The sequence below is a fragment of the Narcine bancroftii genome, chromosome 5, assembly GCF_036971445.1.
Source record: "Narcine bancroftii isolate sNarBan1 chromosome 5, sNarBan1.hap1, whole genome shotgun sequence".
Lineage (NCBI taxonomy): Eukaryota > Metazoa > Chordata > Chondrichthyes > Torpediniformes > Narcinidae > Narcine > Narcine bancroftii.
This window is the reverse complement of record NC_091473.1, coordinates 1,769,878-1,793,712: the sequence shown is the minus strand read 5'-3', so window position 1 is coordinate 1,793,712 and position 23,835 is coordinate 1,769,878. Positions and strand designations below refer to the sequence as shown.

The window sequence follows — 23,835 nt, the reverse complement described above, 5'->3', positions numbered from 1 at the left end:
TGAGAGAGAGTTTTCCAGAAATCAGATTCTTGCCCTTCAGATCGAGTTTCCTCGGTTTACATTTCAAGATTTGATGTGTGATGACTTCAGTGGAGTCAGGGTGTCGGTCCAGCTTCCACCTTGAGCTTGTGGTTTAAATAGTTTGAAAAGAAACAGAAGCTGTTTTCAGTTGAATTTTTTTTTCTTTGAAACAGGGAAGTGGGTCCCCTCATGATTTCTAGCTTGACTGCATTTTCATTGGAAATGGGGGTTGAGACCAGAAGTTTCTGTTTGAATGTGTGGAAGTTCTTGACTGTCCATTCAGTATTTTTTTAAAAAATCTTGAATTATTTCACTGGGGATCAAGTACATGTGTTTTGGCTATCCAAGCATGCAAGGTTTAGATGAGTTAGCTTGGAGCAGTTAAATTTTTTGTCATATTGAATGACAAAAGGATGTAGAGATCTGAGAAAGGTGGTTGAATACAGCTGAGCCAGAAACTAATTGCAAAAGTGGCCTAACCAAAAACCCTTTTCACATTGACTAACCAGTAAATTGGCGGCTCAACGAACCAGTTCAAAATAGCATTTTTGCCGTTCATACTTGCCACAGAGCAAAAGGGCGCCTATCCTCGAGCAGTGACGTCCTGCAATACCCCCTGTCCCTTTCACACTGGGCTAACGGATATGCTGATTCATAGTCAGTTCATCTGACACCTACGTGTTGGTTCACTAGTGTTCACACTGGCATGTTAACCGGTAGATTGGCAGTTAATTACTGGGTTAAAGTGCCGATGCAAATGGGGCTTTTTGATGAATAAAATGGCTTCATTAAATAATTTTGGACGCCAACAGAAACTTGTTCTGACTTCCAGATAGACATACAGCATGGTAACAGGCCATTTCAGCCCACAAACCTGTGCCGCTCAGATAATTGGCAATCCCCGAACGGTGGAAGGAAACTGGAGCCCCTGAGGGAAATCCCACACAGACGCAAGGAGAACTTACAATCTCCTTGAAGACAGTGTGGGATTTGAACCTCTGTCCCGATCACTAGCACTGTAACAGCGTTGCATTAACTGCGCCACATCTGCACATTACAGTTCCATCAACATGTTTTTTTCCAATCTGCCCATCTTCATATTCTATTTACACCTCTATCTCAAGATAATGCTGAACTATTAACATCCATTACAAGCCTACAGCCATCTTGGCAACTTTACATTTCATCCTGCCTTCTATAAACATTTTCCCTGTTATGTCATGTCCATCATATTTATTCCAATGACAAAACTTTCTGCACAGGTCTGAAATCACTTCACCAGTATCCTAGTTGTTCAGTGTCTTGTCTGTTTACTCAGCTTGATTGTATTGACAGTGTGCAGGAACTCAACCACTCAATTCGGAGTTGAAATCCATTTTGTATGATATAATTCCTAAATGGAGTTCAAAGTTCTTTTTCTTTTTTCAAAAATTTCTCCTCACCAAGTCTCGATGCTCTGGTTTTGCTGGCTTAATTGTTTTTAATTTGCAGCTTGCTGCTTCCATGTGTATCACTTCATGCATCATCTTGAGTTTGCAACGTGCTATTTCTCTGTTCCAAGTCCATGCAGAAATACCAATAATAATTCTTCCGGGCATGGCGATTAGTCATTGTGGAGCATTTCCCATTAATGGATGTGATGTGAATCCTTGATGATTGTTGCTGCTCTCCAATGGCAGGGTTCCCTGTCTACGTTCATGACGGTGGGGAGGATTTTGCCTGTGATGTCCTGGGCTATGTCCACTATCTTTTGCTCGGCAATATTTGTGTTTACATACCAGACCGTGATACAGCTGGTCAGCACACTTTCCACCATGTGTCTAGAAATTTGCCAGGGTTTCCGATATCATGCCAAATCCCCACAAGCTCCTGAGGAAGCAGAGGGGCTGCTTCTTCATGATGCCATTAGTGTTAGTGTATTGGTTCAAGGAAAGACTCTCTGGGATTTTAAATTCCTGATAAAGGTAACGGTTCCATTATTGTCACGTAACACTACATTTAGAATGTAACATGCATGAAATTTTACATTTTTAAGACATAGAATACCACAGCACAGAACAGGTCTTTTGGCCCACAATGTTGTGCCAAGCCATATATACCTACCAAAAAAAAATTAAACCCTTTCTACCTTGAAGCCCTCTATTTTTCTCTCTTCCATGTGCCTGTCTAAGAATCTCTTAAATTACCCTATTGTTCCAGCCTCCATCACCACCCCTGGCAATGCATTTCAGGCACCAAAAAACTTTTCTCTACCGTAAGGCAGAGTTGCCACTTTCTCCAGGGCCCCCCACAGAAACCTACAGCACATGGTGTTCCTAGGTGGTCTACCTCCTTATATTGACTAGGCCTGAGCCTGCATAGCTTCCAAGATTAGACAATCTCAGGTTTGTTCAGGCTATTAGGTTTCTGCTATCCCCTCTGGCTTTTCCTTCCTGAAATCAACAATCAGCTCCCTGGTTTTGGTGACATTGAGTGTGAGGTTGCTTTTGGTGCACCATTCAGCCAAGTTTTCAACCTCTCTCCTGTATATTGACTCCACCCCTTTTATACAGCCCACTACCCTGGTATCAACAGCAAATTTGTTATCGTACTGACCCATACAGTCATAGGTGTATAGAACAGAGGACTAAGAATACAGCCCTTTGTTGCTCCAGATCTGATGGAGGTTATGTATATTTGTCCTGTACATATTGTTTGCATGTGTATTGTATCTGGTTGTATGCCTGTAGTTTTGCATGCTGTTTCGTCAGGTCATACTTTTGCCATTGGATGATAATGAACTTGAGGATTTGATGTTTTTCCATTTGCTAGCCTTTAGCATTGTATTGTATTGAGATGTAAGGCAATTATTCAGCCAAGTGGATGTTGTAATCCTATTTTCTGCATTCCTAATGTTTGGCATGTGAACAAAGTTGGGGTATTCCCCCTTTGAACTGGGAAATGGTTTGTTTTTAAATCCTTGCCCCTTGAGTGAGATTCAGAGAGTGGCAAAGTATGTTATATTTAGTCAATGGAGCATAATGTACTGGAGCACAATAGGATACTGGATTACTCTCCATAAACTTGGATTATTGATGAGCTCAAATATCTTGATGGCTTCTTCACAAATTTTCAACCAGTTGAGTACATAACTGGAAATGAAGGCAGTTTGGTGACAATAGAACGACAGTAGTTGGTTATTGTGAAGGCCTATCTTGTTCACAAGGAACAAGGATGTCTAATCATTACTTGACCCAGCTATGTTTCTCCAACCTACAGCAATGTGTTTGCTTCATGACTGCTTCAAAGAATGGCTAATAAACATTGACTGAGACAGCAACATTGTTGGGATATGGTTCCATAGCAGCAGGCATTGACATGCACCAGCTAGCCAGGCCTTTCTTCATCTTGCATATAGCAGGGGCTGTGTGGAAAGCTATTAGGTTTCTATCCCCTAGCTTGTCTTCAGGCAAGAGGCCCATTATAGGGCTTCCACTAGTATTCCAGCAACCAATTGGCAAAGGTAACTTGGCTCTATGTTTCACTGTGGAATTTACTCAGATAATTTATTAAGTTGTGAAATCCATGTGGGTAATAACAACATTTAATAACAATCAAATACAACATGGTGGCTACCAAGGCCAACTCTCATGAGGTTGACCACGCTTGCCTTAGAGATTATTTTCCATAGATAGGCCCCAACTTTCACTATAAGAGTGTAATTTTTACATTTTTTCTTAATTTAAAAAAAAAAATTCTGTTGTATGTATGGATGGTCTTAAGTCACATAAGTGGTAAGTCGGGGAATACCTGTATTTAAAATTGCTAATGGGAGCCAGGTCCAGAAAAGTTAAATAAATTGCCATATTATAAGAAGGAAGTGAAGGTATTGGAGTGGGTTCAGAAGATTTAGAAAAATGGTTGATGGGATAAGGGAATGCAAATGCAAGAGTAGAATAGCAAGGTTGGGAAGATATTCGTCAGCCAAGAAAGGGTGAGGGGAGATAATTTATTACAAGTATTTATCATTGTGGGATCTGGAAAGAATGGGGAGTAAGAGTCTGTTCCTGATGGTGGAGTCTTGCATAAAAGGCAGCAGGTATTTAGGGGAGGAGAAAAAACAAAGTGACATGAGGAAATCGTGTTTTCAGTGTTAGAAAGTACTCCTTACAGATGCTGGTTTCACCTTGGCCCTCAAGAAGGTTTCACCTTGGAAAGAAGATGGCGACAAAAAAAGAAAAATCGAAAGCAACGGTAAGAAGAGAGGAAGAGAAGACAACGGAGGAAAAAGGTGAAGGCCTTACCTGTTCGAAGAGGCCCGCTGCTGAGAGAGAAACCCGCTCCCTCAGGTCGGTAAATAATGGACTACAAAAATGGCTCGCTGAGCCGAGTAAAAGTGCGCGATGCGCATGAAAAAAAACACACCGACGGGAGGGGGGACCAGCTGGGGAGTCGATCTCCACAGCCGGCAATGACAGCTGCAGAACACCTGCAGCAAGAAGAGACCACAGAAGACAATAGAAACAAGAAAGAAGAGAAGGAAAGGGCAACAAAGAAACAACAGATGGCCAACCCAGAGGAAGAAGAAGAGGAAGAGTACAGTGAAATAGAAGAAGAAAAGAAAGGCAAGATAAAGGAGGTACTTTCTCTTATTAAAGGATACATGGAGTCATTTAAAGAATGGCAAACACAGGAATTTAATGATTTAAGAAAAAGAATAAACAACACAGAAGAAAAAATGAATAAAATAGATATGACCTTAACAGAAATGGGAAAGAAAATGGACAAGATGGAAGAGCGGGCAGTAGCAGCAGAAATGGATGTAGAAGACTTAAAAAAGAAATTGGAGGAATCTAATAAAAAAACTAAAGAGACACAAGAACTACTAGCTCAAAAAATAGATACAATGGAAAATTATAACAGAAGAAATAACATAAAGATAGTGGGCCTTAAGGAAGATGAAGAAGGCAAGAATATGAGGGAGTTTATAAAAGAGTGGATACCTAAGACCCTAGGATGTCCAGAACTACAGCAAGAAATGGAAATAGAAAGGGCACATAGAGTATTGGCCTCTAAACCACAACCACAACAAAAACCAAGATCTATTGTAGTAAAATTCCTAAGATATACTACAAGAGAAAAGGTACTGGAGAAGACAATGGAAAAAGTAAGAGAGGGCAACAAACCACTGGAGTATAAAGGGCAAAAAATCTTCATTTATCCAGATATAAGTTTTGAACTCCTAAAGAAGAGAAAAGAGTTCAATACAGCAAAGGCGATTTTATGGAAGAAAGGGTATAAATTTATACTAAAGCATCCAGCGGTATTGAAAATATTTATTCCAGGACAACAAAACAGACTATTCTCGGATCCAGAAGAAGCACGAAAATTTGCAGAACAATTACAAAAATAGACTGAGGGATGAAGACGGGTAATGAGAGTAAAAATGATCACGATTGATATGTATGTGGGTAAAGACAAAAATAGACTGAGGGATGAAGACGGGTAATGAGAGTAAAAATGATCACGATTGATATGTATGCGGGTAAAGAGGTATAAGAGTGAATAGAGACAATGTGCATACGTGAATGTATCTGTACTTAGAGGAAAATATAGATAGTATAGACAAGAATTAATAAGGGAAGGTAATGGAATAGAGAGAATAAGGAGGGAATTAAAAGAGTGACCTTTGTGACATATGAAAAGTGAAATCTTTTCTCGGGGGGCTGGGTGGGGGGAAATAGCGGTCACTGCAAAATCAGTTGACGCTTGCGAGTGGATTCGCAAATCCAAATGGAGAGGGGAGATGTGGTTGTCCGACAAGGGATAAAGGGCAACTCAGGAGGGGAAGGGGAGATTGGGGATAAAGAAGATAGAAATAGGAGAATAAGGAAAATGTTGGATGTTGTAGGAATGTTGTCTGGTAAAGAGTTGAAAATAAGAAAACAGAAATGGAAAAGGAGGAAAGGTAATGATGGAAAAACGGAAAGAGAAGATAAACAAAATATAAAAGGGCTACGCTGAACTATATGACTTTAAATATTAATGGAATACATAACCAAATTAAAAGGAAGAAACTACTAAATTTAAATGAATAAATGTATTCCATTAGAAAAAATAACATATAGGTTAAGAAATAATATTGAAATATTCGAACAAGTATGGGAGCCTTACATTAAATAGAATAGCGATAACATACCGGGGACAAACATTACCTAAGTTGATGGAAGGAGAAGGAAAGAAAAGAATGGACTCAGTAGAATTTCTGGTGTATTTTTGTTGAATGACAACATTGTCTGACTGGCTTAATGCAACCTAGATTGTATACCTAAAATGGATGAGAGGGGGGGTGGGGGGGGTGGCTTGGGAGGAGGGAGGGGTGGGGGAGAAAAAGTCACTGTATATGTGTGAAAAAGAAATAGTGTATATCATGGCTAATGTGATTTATGGTGTGAAAAATAAAAAATTTAAAAAAAAAAGGTTTCACCTTGGCCCTCCAGAAGGCTTCACCTTGGCCCTCCAGAAGGCTTCACCTTGGCCCTCCAGAAGGCTTCACCTTGGCCCTCCAGAAGGCTTCACCTTGGCCCTCCAGAAGGCTTCACCTTGGCCCTCCAGAAGGCTTCACCTTGGCCCTCCAGAAGGCTTCACCTTGGCCCTCCAGAAGGCTTCACCTTGGCCCTCCAGAAGGCTTCACCTTGGCCCTCCAGAAGGCTTCACCTTGGCCCTCCAGAAGGCTTCACCTTGGCCCTCCAGAAGGCTTCACCTTGGCCCTCCAGAAGGCTTCACCTTGGCCCTCCAGAAGGCTTCACCTTGGCCCTCCAGAAGGCTTCACCTTGGCCCTCCAGAAGGCTTCACCTTGGCCCTCCAGAAGGCTTCACCTTGGCCCTCCAGAAGGCTTCACCTTGGCCCTCCAGAAGGCTTCACCTTGGCCCTCCAGAAGGCTTCACCTTGGCCCTCCAGAAGGCTTCACCTTGGCCCTCCAGAAGGTATTGAATTAATCATACAGTGGAGAAAACCTTTCATGATTATAGATGGGGCCTTTAATTGGAACGAGAGTTGCTCTGGCAGAAAGCACGAATTGATGGGATCGGATGAATACCTCCTGTACTGCAGCCATTTAGATTTGAAGGAAAACTGCTTGAAAGCCCCATATGTGAAGTTGAGTTGAGGGAGGGAACCACAGAATTAAAATAAGTTTGGCTTATTTGATCGCAGATCGGAAAAAATGTTTATATTGTTAATTTGAGGAAAAAAAATGATCAAACAGCCCTTGAAATTAATTAGACAACTAGATATTGTGTCCCAGACATGGTTTCTCCTGTACTAGAAAATCTGGAATGTTGCTGGGGTCATCTTGTGCTCATTGGTAGTGCTAACTCCAAGAATCGAGGCAAACTTGATTGCTGATTGTTCAATACCAATCTTATGATCTGATGTTCTAGAAACTATTGTTGACCAGACAGATCAAATAAAGTTTTTGGAACTTGCCCTGTCGAGCAAGCAATCAAATCCAGCGTTTTCCACAGGGCTCAAGGTGAGTGTGGCATCAGCTTCTGCACCTTTGATTTTTACCATTTCACTTTATTTCATATCCTTATCTTTGAACTTTTTGAAATGAATGTGTGTTTTTATAAAAATCTCGATAAATGTGCATTCTACCCACTCTGGCTCAAGGTGAGTGTGGCATCCAGCTTCTGCACCTTTGATTTTTACCATTTCACTTTATTTCATATCTTTATCTTTGAACTTTTTGAAATGAATGTGTGTTTTTATAAAGATCTGGATAAATGTGCATTCTACCCACTCTGTACTGTGCTTTTGAACCCCAGTGGTGAGTCAGAATGGCTTTCTTAAAAATAGAAACCTTTCATAACTTTGAAAGTTGGATGACATTACAGTTTTAAAATGAACACTACAGTGTTTGTGTACACATGGCAGAAAATTGCAACAGTCACCGAGCAGGGGTCACTAATTGTCAATGTACTTGATGTGCTCTTTGAAATGGGGGCGGAAAATACAAGTTCATGCTGTTGCCAGGAAAGGAACAGAACTCCATTAACATTAATTTACAAATTTAATATTAAGTTAAAGGAGTGAGCATGGCTGTTTTATATTGTGTGTGAGTTAATGTAGAGAAGTAGAATTATTTGTAATCAAATTATTAAAAAGATAATTTCTCAAACAATGTACTGTTGTTACCATGCTCTTGTTCAGTGTTGGAGTAGATGAGACAGCACAGGGCATCCAGAGGAGAGGGCAGCATGAAAATTATTTGTAATTGCTCAACACATTTCATCAGCACAGCTTAGCAGTTGGATTTGTTCTGGTCCCCATTTGTGGGGGAGAGAATTGATTGAACCACAGACTGTGATCAGAGTATTGGGAAAGTTCCAACTCTCGGCATTCAGGTGGGGGTGCAATTTGAAACCTTGGGTTTTGGATTGACCTATACAAGCTGAAGAATTGGCATTTCTGTACTGACCCTTGTTATCTGAAAGATTTGCCTGGTATCAGATGGAGGCTGATTCCACCGTGTTGTTTGAACCTGCAGTATGGCTGCTGAGCCATCTGAAATAGAGCAACTTTATTGATGGTCCATTATGGTTTCTTGACAGAGATCAAGTCTGTTTTTGACCCAGGACAAACTCTTACTCATGGAGTTGTTCTTTTTCCTGTTCCATCATCGAATATACAATATTTATGCTGTCATTAACTTCTTTGGATTCCACAACTACTCTGAATCCATTTGAAAAGCTGCACAAGCATGTGATTTGGACTTTGAGAGAAATAGTTTGTGAAGTCTTTCCAAATTTATGTACGCAATCACCAACAGTTTATGGAGTTGGTTGAAATCCCAGATACCATCTGCTCATGGAAGGAATGAGATATAGGTTATACTTCTTTAATCTAGTGATATTTAGACCTGGTCATTGGTGGACCAGAGAAAATGCTGGAAAACAGAAGTTGACCCTGAAGGGAGCCCCCATGTAAACCTATCAAAGGTAGAACAAAGCTCAAAATAAGAAATAATACTGTGCGGTGGCAAGGTTTCCGTAGTGGTTAGAGTAATGCCTTTGCAGTGCTTAGCAATTGGGATGGGGTTCGAATCCCATGATGTCTGTAAGGAGTTTGTACCAATGGCAGCAGATTCAAAGGTGCCAGACCACGGGAGTTGCCGAACCACAGTGTCGGATAAGAGAGGTACAACCTGTACCACATTAGATAAGTTGGAATAATTTTGCAGAGTGAGTTTATTAGCGCTTACCAGGACATGGTACAGGTATACCCCGCTTTACAAATACTTGCTTTACGCAAATTCTCTTTTATGAAGAAACCTGTGTCCGCTTTTACAAAAGGATTTTTGCAGTTTGTATGCTCCTATCAGGATTCAAGGCAAAGTTAACAGCCATAGGGGATCTTGATTTTCAAGGGTTATTTGCAATCTGGTTAAGGAGAGGTGTATAGCAGGTATAGGCATCAAGGAGCAAATGAAATATCAGAAGAGTATAGAAAATACCTTAAAAGGAAATTAGGAAGAAAAAAATAAAACAAAAAGTTGCTTTGGTAGATAATGTGGATGTAAACCCGAAGGGCTTCTACAAGAATGTTAAAAGGATGGCAAGGGACAAAATTGGTCCCCTGGAAGATGAGTGGTTTGCCTATGTGTGGGGCCTCATGGCGTGTGGGAGATCTTAAGCAGTTTTTTTTTGCATCAGTATTTATACAGGGAACTGGAATAGTGTATAAGAAAAGAAGGGTAGCTCATGTTGTTTTGTTGTTTAAAAAGGACTCCAAAAATAAACCAGGAAATTACAGACTGATGAGTAAATTATTGGAGGGAATTCTGAGAGATTGGAATACAAGTATTTGGACAGCCAAGGGCTGATTGAGGATAATCAGCACGGCTTCGTACGTGGTAAGTCATTTTTAATGAATCTTGTAGAATTTTTTAAGGTTGAGAAAGTAGATGAAGGAAAGGCTGTGGATGTTGTCCACGTGGACTTAAGGCTTTTGACATTTGGGAGGCTAGTTCAGAAGGTTCAGACACTAGGTATCCATGGAGAGGTTGTAAACTGAATTTGAAATTGGCTGGATGGGAGAAGCCAGAGAGTGGTAGTGAATGATTGGTTCTCAGACTGGAGGCCTAAGATTAGTGGTATGGCTCCGAGATCAGTGCTGGGACCACTGTTGATTTTTGTCTATATCAATGATTTGGATGATAATGTGGTAAATTGGATCAGTGAGTTTGCTGATGACACTAAGGTTGGAGACGTTGTGGACAGTGAGGAAGACTTTCAAAGCTTGCAGAGGGATCTGGACCAGCTGGAAAAATGGCAGATGGAATTTAATGCAGATAAGTGTGAGGTGTTGCATTTTGGAAGGACAAACCAAGGTAGGATGTATACAGTAAATAGTAGGGCACTGAGGAGTGTGGAGGAATAAAGGGATCTGGGAATGCAGATACATTATTCCCTGAAAGTGGTGTCACAAGTAGACAGGGTTCTGAAGAAAGCTTTTGGTATCTTGGCCTTTATGAATCAAAGTATTGAGTAGAGGAGTTGGGATGTTATGGTGGGGTTGTATTAGACATTGTTGAGACAAAATTTGGAGTATTGTGTGCAGCTCTGGTTGCCAGACCACAGGAAGGATATCAGTAAGATTGAAAAAGTGCAGAGAAGATTTACTCGGATGTTGCCAGGTCTTCAGGAGTTGAGTTACAGGGAAAGGTTAAACAGGTTGGGGCTTATTTCCTTGGAGTGTAAAAGACTGAGGGGAGATTTGATAGAAGTTTACAAAATTGAGGTATAGGCAAAGCAAATTTGAGTAGGCTCTTTCCACTTAGATTAGGAGAGATAAATACAAGTTGACATGGCGTCAGGATGAAATGGGAAAGGTTTAGGGAGAATTTTCCCACGCAGAGGTGGGAATTTGGTCAGAGCTGCAATCTAATGTGGTAAATGCAGGCTCACTCTTTTAAAAAAAAACTGGCTTGATACATGGATGGGAGAGGTCTAGAGGGCTAATGGACAAGTTGGTGGGACTAATGGGATGATGTTTTGGCACAGACTAGAAGGGCAGAATGGCCTATTTTGTGCTATGGTATGATTTGGAGGGTTATTTTTGTCTGGGAACACAAAATTTTTTTCCCTTGGTAATCACTTCTTTACACCATTTCAGCTTACGAAAGATTCCATAGGAATGCTCTAGTTTTGTAAAGAGGAGTATACCTGTATTAGGATTTGATCCTGGGCTTGAGTTTGAGTAGGGGGGAGAGTTTAAAAAGGTAGGATGTATACATTGTGTTTATATTGTGTTTGATATGATTGGGATAATCCAGAGGTGTGCTCAGGTAAGCTTCTGTTTAGTTTGTTTTCAGGACTGTTTATTAGAATAAAATTTATTTCTGCTAATCGGCCAAAATCATCCCCCTTAATATTAGAGCCTAATTAGGGTTGGGGCTTCAAATGCACACTGTGCTTGGATCTGATTTCTACTCTTATCGAGTGGATCTTTGTATTTTCAGTCATTTCCACTGGTGTCTATTCGGCCCAATTGACTTGAGAGTCGTATGTTTGCCCTTACGAATAAAAATGCAGTTACAGTATTTGGGTGCTGAATAAATTTAAAAAAATCAGTGATGTTCAAGCATTTTAAAAGTTAGAGTGAAAATAGTTTAGTGTGCATTTTATCTTGAAAATGCTCCTCAAGCCTGCCAATCCATTCAATATGCCATAGCCCTCAACTTCCTTTCTGTGCCAAATCCCTGTCACCTAATGTAAAAGGTATACAGCAAGGATAAAATTGATCGAAGTAACACAGCCAGTCTTTGTTTAGAGGGGCTGTTTTCTAGTCTATTCAGTTACTCGAGGTTCTCACCACTTGTAGTGATTTCATTTCTGTTGCTTACTGGGAAGCTGAGTGAATTTCTCTGCCAGATACTTCAAAGTCAGCACTGCTTTACGTGAAAGATGTTTCAAAAGGAAAATTGTCTGAGGTTTGCAGTTCAGGATTGAAATCTGATTTCAACCTGCGGCAGTTAGCTCAGACTAAACTCCAAATACAATTTGTGCAGATGATGTTCACTGAAATTTTCTTATGTCAATTTTGCAATGTAGAATTGCAGAGAAACACTTGTTCAGTACCACAGTGGACATCATTATCTCTGGAGAGAAGGGATCCAGCACATTGGCAAAGAACTGTATGTACTGTTCTCTTATTATGGTTGATTTTTCACAGTGAATGGACAGGATGCCAACAGGCTGATTTAGGAATTAAGCCAGTTATGATGATCTTGAAGTGCTGTCTGGATAAATTGGCAATGGAATTTACAGTACAGAGAAGAATTTGGGAGGGGGGGAGGGTGCTAGAAGATGGAATTAATACCTAACTGTAGATATGGATGTGAGCTCAATTGCTTGCTTACATGCTGTATAACTAATTTGATGACAGTCTGTGTAGCGTCTTCAAAAGTTGATTCAAACATAGATTGTTAGTTGCGAATTCAGTTGTTTTCAGTGATTGTGGTGTTTGTGGAATTGTATTGATACTTATGATTAAGTATGCAGGTGAAACTAAAATATTTGTGCTTTTGAGGAATACTTATTGGGTAGAGTGGGGTGGTAAACTCCAGGCTGTACTTGATCAAGTAAAGTTCCTTTGCACTGACTAACCTCTATTTGAACCGCATGCCTTAATTCATATCAGAATGAATTTTACGGTTTTGCACACTAACTATTCTAGAGGTCTCATTGAATCAATGATGCATTTATTTTTAATTGCTGAATTTATGCCAGTCATCAAATTGTCTTCAAATTATGCCTGTGAGGAGAGCAATTGCTTTAAACTGGAAACCCACAGTAGTCAGTTTAAATTAAAAGGGTAAATATGTCAAGGGAACAAACAAGGGTGTGTGATCACATCAGTTTAGCTGCAAAGTTGCTATTATTTAATTAGAAGGAGAAGACAACAAAATGAACTGACTCAGTATATAAAAGTAAAAGATAAAAATTTCTTGTCTATTTTATTAAGTGACAACAATGTCTAACGGATTTAATGTATCATATAGATTGAACTTTGAATAAATGGGAAGGGGGAGAGGGAGGGAGGGAAGGGAGGAGGGAAAAAGGGGAGAAAATGACACTATATATTCAAGAGAAAAATGTCTATGTATTTTAGTCAATATGGTTTATTGTGTAAAAAAAAAAAAAAAATATTTAAAATAAAAAGCATTGTAAAGAAGAAAAAGGCAGGAGGGAAAGTGAGTGCAACAATTAGATGATAAATCATAGCATTTTTTTTGGATCATCATTCTTGGCGAGTTTGACTTGCATCTGGGTAAGCAAGGTCTGAGAAATCTCAATTTTACAATTTGCATTTATCGGCACATGTGAAGCATCCTAGAATATTCATAACTGCAAAGGGAGAGGCAGATGGTGATAACTGCCCCATACCCTTCTGTTATCAAACTGACTTGAAAGGTTGAAATGTAGCATTGTAGGGTCCTTTGCTTTGGTGGTGCAGGATAAACAACATCTCGATGAAATTTATTTCTACTGCTGAAGTTGTAGAATAATGAGAACTAAAAGCTGAACCATAATTTGCACCTTTAATGCTTCTGGGACTAATTAATATTTTTAAACACTTGATTGTCAACATGATTTCACAGATTTAGACTGAGAGCAACACAAAGAGAATAATTTTGCTTACAGAAAAATAATTGAAAGTAATTGTGTAGTTTACATACTGACATGCTGTTTGAGTTGAAATTGATGAGGATTTTTAAAATAAATTCATATTAGATTAGAATTGGGAAAATCCAACTACTTGCATTTGGGGAAGTGAAAATGCAAGATCGTAACAAAATAGGAGCTGGAGAAGGCAATTTGGCCTGTGAAGTCTACTCACCTGTTCATAAGATAATGGGTGATCTGGTGGTGGATTTAGCTCCCCTTATCTCTGCCTATTCCCCATTTACCCTTCTTTCCCTATTCTTCAAAACTTAGGCTCAAATGCATTCAGCTTCCACTGCTTCCTCGGGCAGATAATTCCACAGATTCCCTACTCCCTGGGAGAAGCAGTTCCTCTTCATCTGCCTTAAATCTAAAGGCTGGATCCCTTAATTTAGACCTAACTGCCAGTGGAAATAAATTCCCTGTTTTTATCTTGTCTGCTCCTTTCATAATTTTGTGTCCACAAGATTCTACCACACCACCCACACACCTCCCACCTCATCATTCTAAACGCCAATGAATATTGTTCCAGGCTACTCAGTCGCTTCTCATAAGATAATCCCTTCATTTCTGGAATCAACCTGGCCATGATTGGATTTATTGTCCTACACATTGTACGATGTACATGTATGCTGAAGTTCTTGCAGCAGTCAAAAAGGTACCTGTAAATAAAAACTATATTAGTAAAATAATTAAATTAAGAGACAAGAAATACATGAGATGGATATAAATATTCACAGTAATCCTAGTGCAAAAAAAAAAGTGACTCCTAATAGTGCAGACAGCCCATGTACCAAGGGGAAGTTCAAGAGTCTATTAGTTGTTAGAAAGAAACTGTTCTTTAAACTAGGGGTTCTGGTTTTCTGGCTTCTGTACATTCTGCCCAAAGGTAGCAGTGAGAAGAGGTGGTGATCAGAGTGATGAACTTCCTTGATGCTGTTGTCTGCCTTCTTGAGGCAGTATCTCTTTCTCTTTGGCTTGGCTTCGCGGACGAAGATTTATGGAGGGGGTAAAAGTCCACGTCAGCTGCAGGCTCGTTTGTGGCTGACAAGTCCGATGCGGGACAGGCAGACACGGTTGCAGCGGCTGCAGGGGAAAATTGGATGGTTGGGGTTAGGTGTTGGGTTTTTCCTCCTTTGCCTTTTGTCAGTGAGGCAGTATATCACATAGCTATTGGCAATGGATGGGAGGTCAGCGCCTGTGATGGACACAGCTGTATTTACGACCTTCTGCATGCCTGAGCAGTTGAATTCCCAAGCCAGGCTGTTATGCAACCAGCCAGTATAATTTTTTCAGTGCACCTGTCAAAGTCCGACCGAGAATCTGAAGAACTGCTAAATCTCCTCATACTCCATACGAGGTAGAAATGCTTGTGTGCCTTTTTCACAGTTGTCTCACTGTGATGGCATCAGGAAAGGTCTTTTGAAATATGGATTCCCAGAAATTTGAAAGCACTGACTCTCTCCACCTCCTTCTCATCAATGGAGACAGGAGCGTGGTCCCTCAATCTCTTCTTCCTAAAATCAACAATCAGCTCCTCTGTGCTTCCGTTAATTGTCAGGAACTAAAGATATAACATTTGAAAATAATTGTGTAGATGTAATTTGTTTTTTTATTTGGGAAGTGCCATTTATAACTATAGAAGCTTGTTTTTGATATTTTATTGATTTTCTTTGTGTTTACTCTGTCAAAACTAAACTATAGATTATGCAAAGTTGAGTCTCATTAATGACTATCAACTTAGATTTGTGGAAGTTGTTTTTCCCCATTTCTATTTTTGGTTTTCCATTCACCCAAGGATGCATCGATCTCATTTAAAACATTTTGCTTGAATCCCAAGGGAGTTGCTTGGCAGACTAGGTTTTATTATCACCTTGTGGTCTCAAGAAAAAAAAGATGCTGTTGGTTCGAATTGCAATATGTGTGAGAGTATTCCTGTGTTAGGTAAGAAGTCCTAAGATGTTGTCTGAGTGGTAACAAATGAGGATGTGTTTCTCGTTCATGTTCACATTTTCTCATTTTGATTGGTCAGTTAGAGCATGAGGTTTGTTCCTCCTGATCACCATGTTGTCCACTGCTTTGGGCAAACTGGGTGATGACTCAGGCAATGCCTTTTCAGGAGATTCCCAGTTTTGTCAATTTGACCTCTTTTAATATTCTGGCATTCTGGATCCATGCCACATGGGACCTTTAGATCTGGGAAGTGCTGGGAAATACAAGACCTTCAGCAACCCTCTGGAGTGGAACAATGTTCCCATTTGCTGTCCTTGTCCCTCTTAAAGAGAGATGAGGACTATTTAAGTTTTGCTTTCAACAATCTCTGGACTTAACAAGATCTACAGCTAATGAAATGCTTTATTATTGCCTCTATTTCAGTTGGAAAGGAAGAGTTTGGAATCATTGCTGGAGAAATGATTTTAAAGTTGTTGAAGTATATCCTGTAGCGATGGCTCACTGGGGAACTGAAGTGGAAGAGCAATTTGGATAGCAGGATTGAAGTTTTGCATCCACAACTCTGCCTTTAATCTATTTGTTCCTCTGTTTTCTTCCCCCCCCCCCCCCTCCCACGCGTGTTTGATTTCTTCAGCATTCCAGTTGTCTTTGAGGGGGACTCTTCAGCTCTTGGATGCTTTTCCCCTGATTCACTACTGCTGGAGCAATACTAGATGTGTCACTATTTTGGATTAGGTCTCCTTTGCTCTGAAATATTGTGCAAACTGCCTGCATTAGATTTAAGGTTGATGTATGTGATAAGTAGCAGAGGGAGCAGTGTTAACTTTTGGTTGAGTTAGGTTTTCTGGCCCAAGATTCTCATTTGCTGCTCCAGCATGGCTTCCTTGCATGTCTTGTGATGTGCATATGACACCATTAGAGTGTAGTGGAAAATGCCAGACTTCCTGTTTCAGTTGGTGATGAATACAAGGCCTGATTTTAATTCTGAATAGATTTTCTTTTCAAACACAAACATACAGGTTACCCAGCCCGTAGCATGCTGACTTTCACAATGGAGTTTTTTTAAATGGAGTAGATGCCCTTTTTAAATATTGAGCTATATGATGCATTTGAAATAAAAAGGGCTTGAATTGTTAGAAATAGTTTAATTTTGATAATGTCCATAATAGTTTGGGAATGGAAGTGTATCAGTAAGATGTTTCTTGTTCCATAAAGTACCAGCGAACCTTGAGATTGAAGTCTATAATTCTCTGAGGGTTGTAACGTGAACATAGGATACTTGCCTTAAGTTAGGACATAGAATGTTAAAGTTGGGGTATGCATTTCAAATATACAAAATGCTGGTTAGATTGCACTAGGGGGTGTTCCGTGCAGTTCAGGGGGCAAAATGTGATTGCGGAAGAGGATTCAGAGTCTGTAGCCTCTATTGGAAGACTTTAGTTATAGGGTGAGATTGGACAAGCTGGGTTTATTTAACCTGGAGTCAAGGAGGCTGAGGGATTGAAGTATAGATAGGGTAGATGGTCATATTCTTTTCCTATGTGAGGGGTAGTAAATACAAGAGCATAGGTTTAAAGTTTTAGGTAGGAGTTATTGAAGGAGGTAAGGGGAAAATATTTAATAGTTGATAACTGAAGTGCTTTGCCAGAGATGGTTGTAGAGTTGGATACAATCCCAATATTTGGGAGGCATTTAAAGAATTCTAGACCAGGTAAATCAGGACATTGTGTTGCCATTGGTGTTTCGAGTGAAGGACTGGCTTCTTTTTATGCTTCTGACGAATTGCAATATTTCAGTCTATAGTGTTTAAAATAATTTGTTTTCCTTTTGGAAGATGTGTGTGTCAAGGCTGTTTTTCCCCCACCCCGCTAAACTCTTCCAATCATTGCTGCAGCTTTGTGAATCAGGGCAAAAATATTTAAGAGTTGAAGATGCCCCCTCAAAGACACTTGGAATGGTGAAGAAACCAAGTGTGCATATGTATGTGTGTCGGAAGAACAAACAGATCAAGGGCATTCTTGGCCCTGTCATTCTGGCAGAGTTGTGGATGCCAAACTTTAATCGTGCTGTCCAAATTACTCTTCCACTCCATTTCCCCGGTGAGTTGCTGGTAGAGGACAAACTCTGCTCTGGGCTGGGCTGGGTAGGTTTTTTCTGTGCCATCCAGAATGCTGGATCATTTTGTTTTAAAATTGCACTCTAATGTCTGAGATCCAGTTCCTATAAAGTATACGATAATCCTTCTCCATGCTATTTGTGGGACTTGTATTTACAGCATATTTTAATTTTAAACAAGTGTCTACATGTGAAATTAACATGGAATTAACGTGTGTGATCATTTGTAAAAAAAAACGAATGCAAAATATTTGAATATGTGGAGGGTGGGGGGGGGGGGGGGGTGTTGGTGGGGAAGGAATTGAATTAAGAGCAAGGTTATCTCAAAAGGAGACCAAATCTGTTTGAAGCAGATCTGAAAGTGGGTTCTACTGATGTTACACCATATGTTAATTTGGCTTGTCTATGCTATTCTAACCACTGAAACCCATCAACTTCCTTCTTCACTCACAGGAGGTCTCGAGTGGTACACAAGAGCCACTAACAGATAATAGGAGTACAATATGAATAAATTAGAAATTAAATTCTGTCTTTGCTTCACATTCACTTGTAAATTGTTGGGGTGTATTCAATTATTTGGAGATGAATGAGGTGACAATATTTTGTCATAATATATTTGAATTGAGCCTTGAAGTATTTATTGGCTGAAAAGTACATCAATAATGCTCACTGGCTTTAACTTTGATCTCTTTGTAATGGTGCACAAGTCAAAGATTTCTACAACTCCAAGATGGCACGTATCTGGATTTCTGGTAGTGATGTTTTAATTGATGGGGGGGGGGGGGGGGGTTAAATTATGGTTTTGCAAAGAATGTGTTGTGATTAGTTTTTGTCATTGAGACAATGCTGGTATAGATCATTGGACTCAATAAATTGAGACAGCTCTATTAATTCCCATTAGCACATTAACCCATGATTTTATATCAGGGGCGGGTGGGGGGGGTGCGCGTGTGACAGGTTGGTCTCTGCTAACACCTCCCACAAAACCCCCCCCCCCAAACATGTGTCAAATTAACTTCAGTTTATTATACCTTCATTAAACATTTTTGTTATAAAAGCAATGGTGGAAATGGTAAGTTAGGCAGCATCTGTGAAAAGACTGTCATCAATTCAGGTTGAAAACTCGTTTAGTTGTAAATACTGAAGTTGAATACAGCCTTCAAAGCTGATGTGAGTTTAGATGACAGAAACCCAGAGGAAATTTTGTTCAGCAAACCTTAGTTCCAGATAAGAGATGTAGACAGACTCTTAAAGAAAATAAGTTGGTCATTCAAACTTTAAGCTAACATTGTAAATGTTATGAAGTTAAACAGGCAAGTCTGCCAATGTATGCTTTTAGTTTAATACAGAAATGTGCTGCAGAAACTGCAGAATCGTCCATAGGAAGTAAAGGGATGTACCCAATGGTTTGGGCCTGAGCCCTTCATCAAGATGTGAGCAAAAAACAGGCAAGTGCTGGAATAAAAAGGTTGGGGGTGGGGGGTGGGGGGAGGAGGAGGAGAGGAGGAAAGAAGGAGCAATGGAGGGAGCATAGGCCAACTTGTGACCTCTTGCCTGTTGGTCTATGCTCTCCCTACTGTCCCTCCTCACTGCTGCTGTCTCTCTCTCTCTCTCTTGTTCTCTCTCTCTTTCTCTTTTTCTCTCTCTCTCTCTCTTAACTTTTTATATCTTTTGGTTTGGAAAAGTTCAAAGTTCAGGTTTATTGTCAGAGTACATGCATAACGTAAGCCACAGATTTTTTTTTCCTGTGGGATTTTTCTATTTATTGGTAGTGCAAAAAACTTTACTCAAAAGATGTTTATACAAAAGAGAGAAATGTAAACTGCAATGCAGAAGAAAAATATATTCAGTCATAAATTATGTGCTACGTAGGAGTCCTTAAATGAGTCTGAGTTGTTGAGTCTGTTGAAGGGGTAGCAGCTGTTCCTGAACCTGGTGGTGTGAGTCTTGTGGCACCTACACCTCTTTCCTGATGACAGCAGCGAGAACAGATCATGTCCTGGGTAGCGTGAATTCTTGATGATTGCTGCTGCTTTCCACGGCAGTGTTCCATGTAGATTTCCTCGACGGCAGGGAGAGATTTGCCTGGGCTTTCTGCTCAGAGGTAATGATGCCCCATGCCATGCAGTGATGCCGTATCCTATGTATTCTTTTAAAAAATATTTTTATTGATCTTAATAAAGAACTTGTACAAACAAAAAGGATGCAATTCAATAAAATAGCATGGACAGTCACATAAACTAAGATATTCTGCATATCACTAATATACATAAATTGTAAATCATATCCATAGCATTCTGTGTATTAACTTTTGATCTATTGTCAGAGTGCATGCAAGAGATTCTTCCTGCATGCAAGGCAGAATTACCACTTATTGGTAATGTAAAAAAACTAATCAATGTACGCATTTAAAAAAAATAAAGAAATGTAAACAAACTGCGCAATACAGAGAGAATTTAAAAAAATCAATCAAGTGCACAAGTAAGAGTCCTTAAATGAGTCCCTGATTGAGTTTGTTGTTGAGGAGTCCGATGGTGGGGGGGTAGCAGCTGTTCCTGAACCTGGTGATGCAAGTCTTGTGGCAACCAGCTGGGACTGATTTGCAACCTTTGTGACTTGTGACCATCCATATAGATGACTGAAAAAAATGGTGCAGGATGATGAGGAAGAGCTAAAAACCTATCCCCTGCTAATGCTTGATTTGGATTGAAAATTAAGGTAATCACCCAATTTACAACTTCTACATGCCATGCTAACATAGTTCCAGCTTGCATCCATTTCGAGATGCAACTGTTTGGTCAGAATGGAACACAGTCATAAGTCAGGAACTACCTGTACATCTTTCCTGATGGTAGCAGTAAGAACAAAATGTGTTCTGGGGGATGTTGATCCTTGATGATTGCTGCTGCTCTCTGATAGCAATGCTCCCTATATATTTTCTCGATGGTGGTGAGGGTTTTGCCTGTGATGTTTATCTCATTATTGGATCTGTACTCCTATACCAACCTATAAGGATCAAGGCATTCCTATGGTAGTGATACTCTTTAACGATTCAGAACATTTAGCTTGGGAATGCTGCTCCAACTGGTCTCTCGGGTTTTCCAATAAAAAGATGTCGACCTACTAGACACCTGTTTACTAACTGGTATCAGCCCAAATACGACATGTCCACACAGGCCCTCTACATTATGCTGAGCAGGTTCACCAAGGGAGGCATGTGTTTGTGTGGGGGGAATAAAAACCTGACTGGAATGGGTCACTGCATTAGAGAGAGTTATCAACTTCGCTTTTTTTTTTAAATGAGGGAATTAACCTTAAATGGACCCTCACTTTGTGATGGATGCAAAGTGTATCCGTGGCTACCACACCACTGTTTAACTTCTCCCAGCAAATATGACATTTTGAGAATATAACTGATCATCCTTTCATGAGGTGCAGTATTCAAAAGGCTATTTCTGAGACTGAATTGTTCTTTATAATTCCCTTTCTCTCATGTGTTGCTGTGGCCCTAGAAAAGCTAGCCAAAGAGGCCGCAAGGATTGAGAACACACAGATCAAATTCGACAACTCACCAGTGAAGTTAAGGCCATACAAACAGTGAGCTGACAAAACTGTTTAGCTTTAGACTTACTTTCAGCAGAAAAGGGTAGAACATGTGCAACACTGGGATAAGAATGCAGGACCAATATCCCTGATGCTTCAGAAGATATCACTTATTTAGCAGACTACATGAGAGAACAGATACATGAAGTCCAAACAATGGGGAGACCATTACAATCCCCTAGCCCTATCTTGGTGCTCTTTTATGATGGACTTTATCCAGATCCTGTCAATTGTCCTACTTGTGATTCTTTTGTTTAATCCCTTAATGTCTTGTTTTGTTTTGCATCATTTGCTTCCCCCCCCTTTTTATTAACAGTGTAAGATAGAAGGGTGATGATGCTCCATATTCTAGCAATTATATTAGTTATCATGAGATGATAAAAGGATGGAATGTGAAAGAATAAGTTTAACAAATGTTCTTAATAAAGGGTTAATGGGTTAAGAATGAAAATATAGTCGCTACTTGTAAGTTGGTGGGAACCTAATCACTTCTTGACATTTGTGCCCTTGAGATAATAGCTTAACCATAAGAATGGCAATACATCTTGGGATAGGAACACTTTGATTTTTTTCAGATGATTCTAGACATCACAAGGCAACTATAATTGTCCACACACAATGGCCAGGTGTGTGAAACTTGTAAGGATCTCATGAAGAACCCTGCCAAAAAGATGTATAAATGTATGACGTTTGACTGTGTGGGGCTCAGGGTAGAGAATGAGTCACTGAACTCTTTCTTGAGTCCCCTCACTCCTGCATATATTATAAAGGGTTAAATAAAGAAGCTGTTGTAGGTTTACTTGGTTCTTCTCTGTGTTCTGCTGTTTGCTGACAGAGTGGGCTGACTTGAATAATTTGTGGATGGTGATGTTGATGTACCAAGCCACACAGTCATAGATAGAGTAGAGCAGGAGGCTAAGAACGCAGCCCTTGGGTGCTCCAATATTGATTGAGATTGAGGAAGAGATGTTTTAGCCAATCCTCTCTGATTGTGGTCTGGAGGTGAGGAAATCCAGGATCCAATTACACCGTGGGGTGTTGATCCCAGGTCTTGGAATTTGTTGATCAATTTTGAGGGGATGATGGTGTTAAATGCAGAACTATAGTTGAAGAACATCCTTGTGCATCTTCATCTTCTGACTGGACACCTCCCAACTGGATGGCATTAATAACGACTTATCTGGCTTTTGTCAAATTCCCCCCCCCCATCTCTTCCCTTCCCTATCAGTCTCCGTTCTGTCTCCTTTTGCACAAACATGACAAATTTTTACCATATCCATTTGACACTTTTTGTTGGTCTGAATTCCTCCCCCAGCCAGTATTTTCTGAATTCTGAGACTGAGATTTCCTCTTTCTGACTTCTTCCTTGAAGAAGGGATCAGGCCCAAAACTGTATTTGTCTCCTATAGACCCTGGCAAGACTGGCTGAGTTCCTCCAGCGTTTTGGTGTGTTATTAATTCATCTTTGCTATCCAGGTATTCCAAGATTTTGTGTTGACCTAATGAGATGGGATCCACCATATTCCTGTTGCTACAATATGTGAATTGGAATGGATCAATGTTGCCAGTCAGACAGGATGTTGCAACACCAGCCTTTTGAAACACTTTGTCATTATTGACATGAGTGCCACTGGTCGATAGTCATATAGGCAAATTACCATACTCTTGGGCAACAGTACAATTGATGCCTGTTTTTAAACAGGTGGGTACCACATCCTGCCAGAGTGAAACATTGAAGATATCCGTGAATACATTTGTAAGTTTATCACAGGTTTTTAATACTTGGCTGGGTATTTCTTTCAGTTATGAACAGGAAATTGAAAACCTTACTTGATGTTCTGTATGTTGAAACTCTGTTAGAAGTACAGTAAAATATAGTCTTCTGGACTTCAGGCAATCGGCAGCCTCAAGTAACAGGTTTATTTTTTTTAAATTTGGGGAAATGTGTAAAAATATATGAAAGTTTAAAATTGGTTTCCTCCCCCCCCCCCCTTTGCCGGTCAGTTCGCCAATCACTCAACATGCAATTTCAAGCAACCAGAAAATTCACTTATTTGGCATGTATGAATCCTAATGGGTGCAGATACCGTTTTTTTTTACCGTATTATTGAGCTTTAAGATACACAGCGGCTATCGAAGCAGATTTGGCAAAACAAATTCATATTGTGTTCACGAAGTGTGGAATATTTGCTTATGAAATCACCCCTAGGCAAGAATTCTTCGGATGGTTTTATGTCAAAATTATCAATCTGGTGAGTTAAATATTTAGTTATTTTTAATTAAAAAAAAAAAATCCATCTCAGCTCAGTCTTTCAATTCCTTCTGTGGTGCTGAAGAGACTTAGCACGTTGTGCAACTGCCAGAGGAAGTAAAGAGTAACCAACATTTTGGGCATTGGCACTTGGTCAGATGCTGGGTGACCTGGTGAATTTCT

General features: G+C 39.9%; 1 protein-coding gene across 3 annotated transcripts in view; it reads left to right on the top strand.

Annotated features, from left to right (window-relative positions):
• Positions 1-23,835, top strand: part of LOC138763028 (guanine nucleotide-binding protein G(i) subunit alpha-2) — a 275,105-nt gene that overhangs the window by 25,128 nt on the left and 226,142 nt on the right. Inside the window, exon 1 of one of the 3 annotated variants that reach the window (XM_069936548.1) lies at positions 12,177-12,199. The exons of 1 other annotated variant lie outside the window; for it this stretch is intronic. The gene's annotated coding sequence lies outside the window, so the exon portion shown is untranslated. Of the gene's footprint in view, positions 1-12,176; positions 12,200-23,101; positions 23,158-23,835 lie in introns of those variants that run through there. One more of the 3 variants, XM_069936546.1, reaches the window with a different exon arrangement.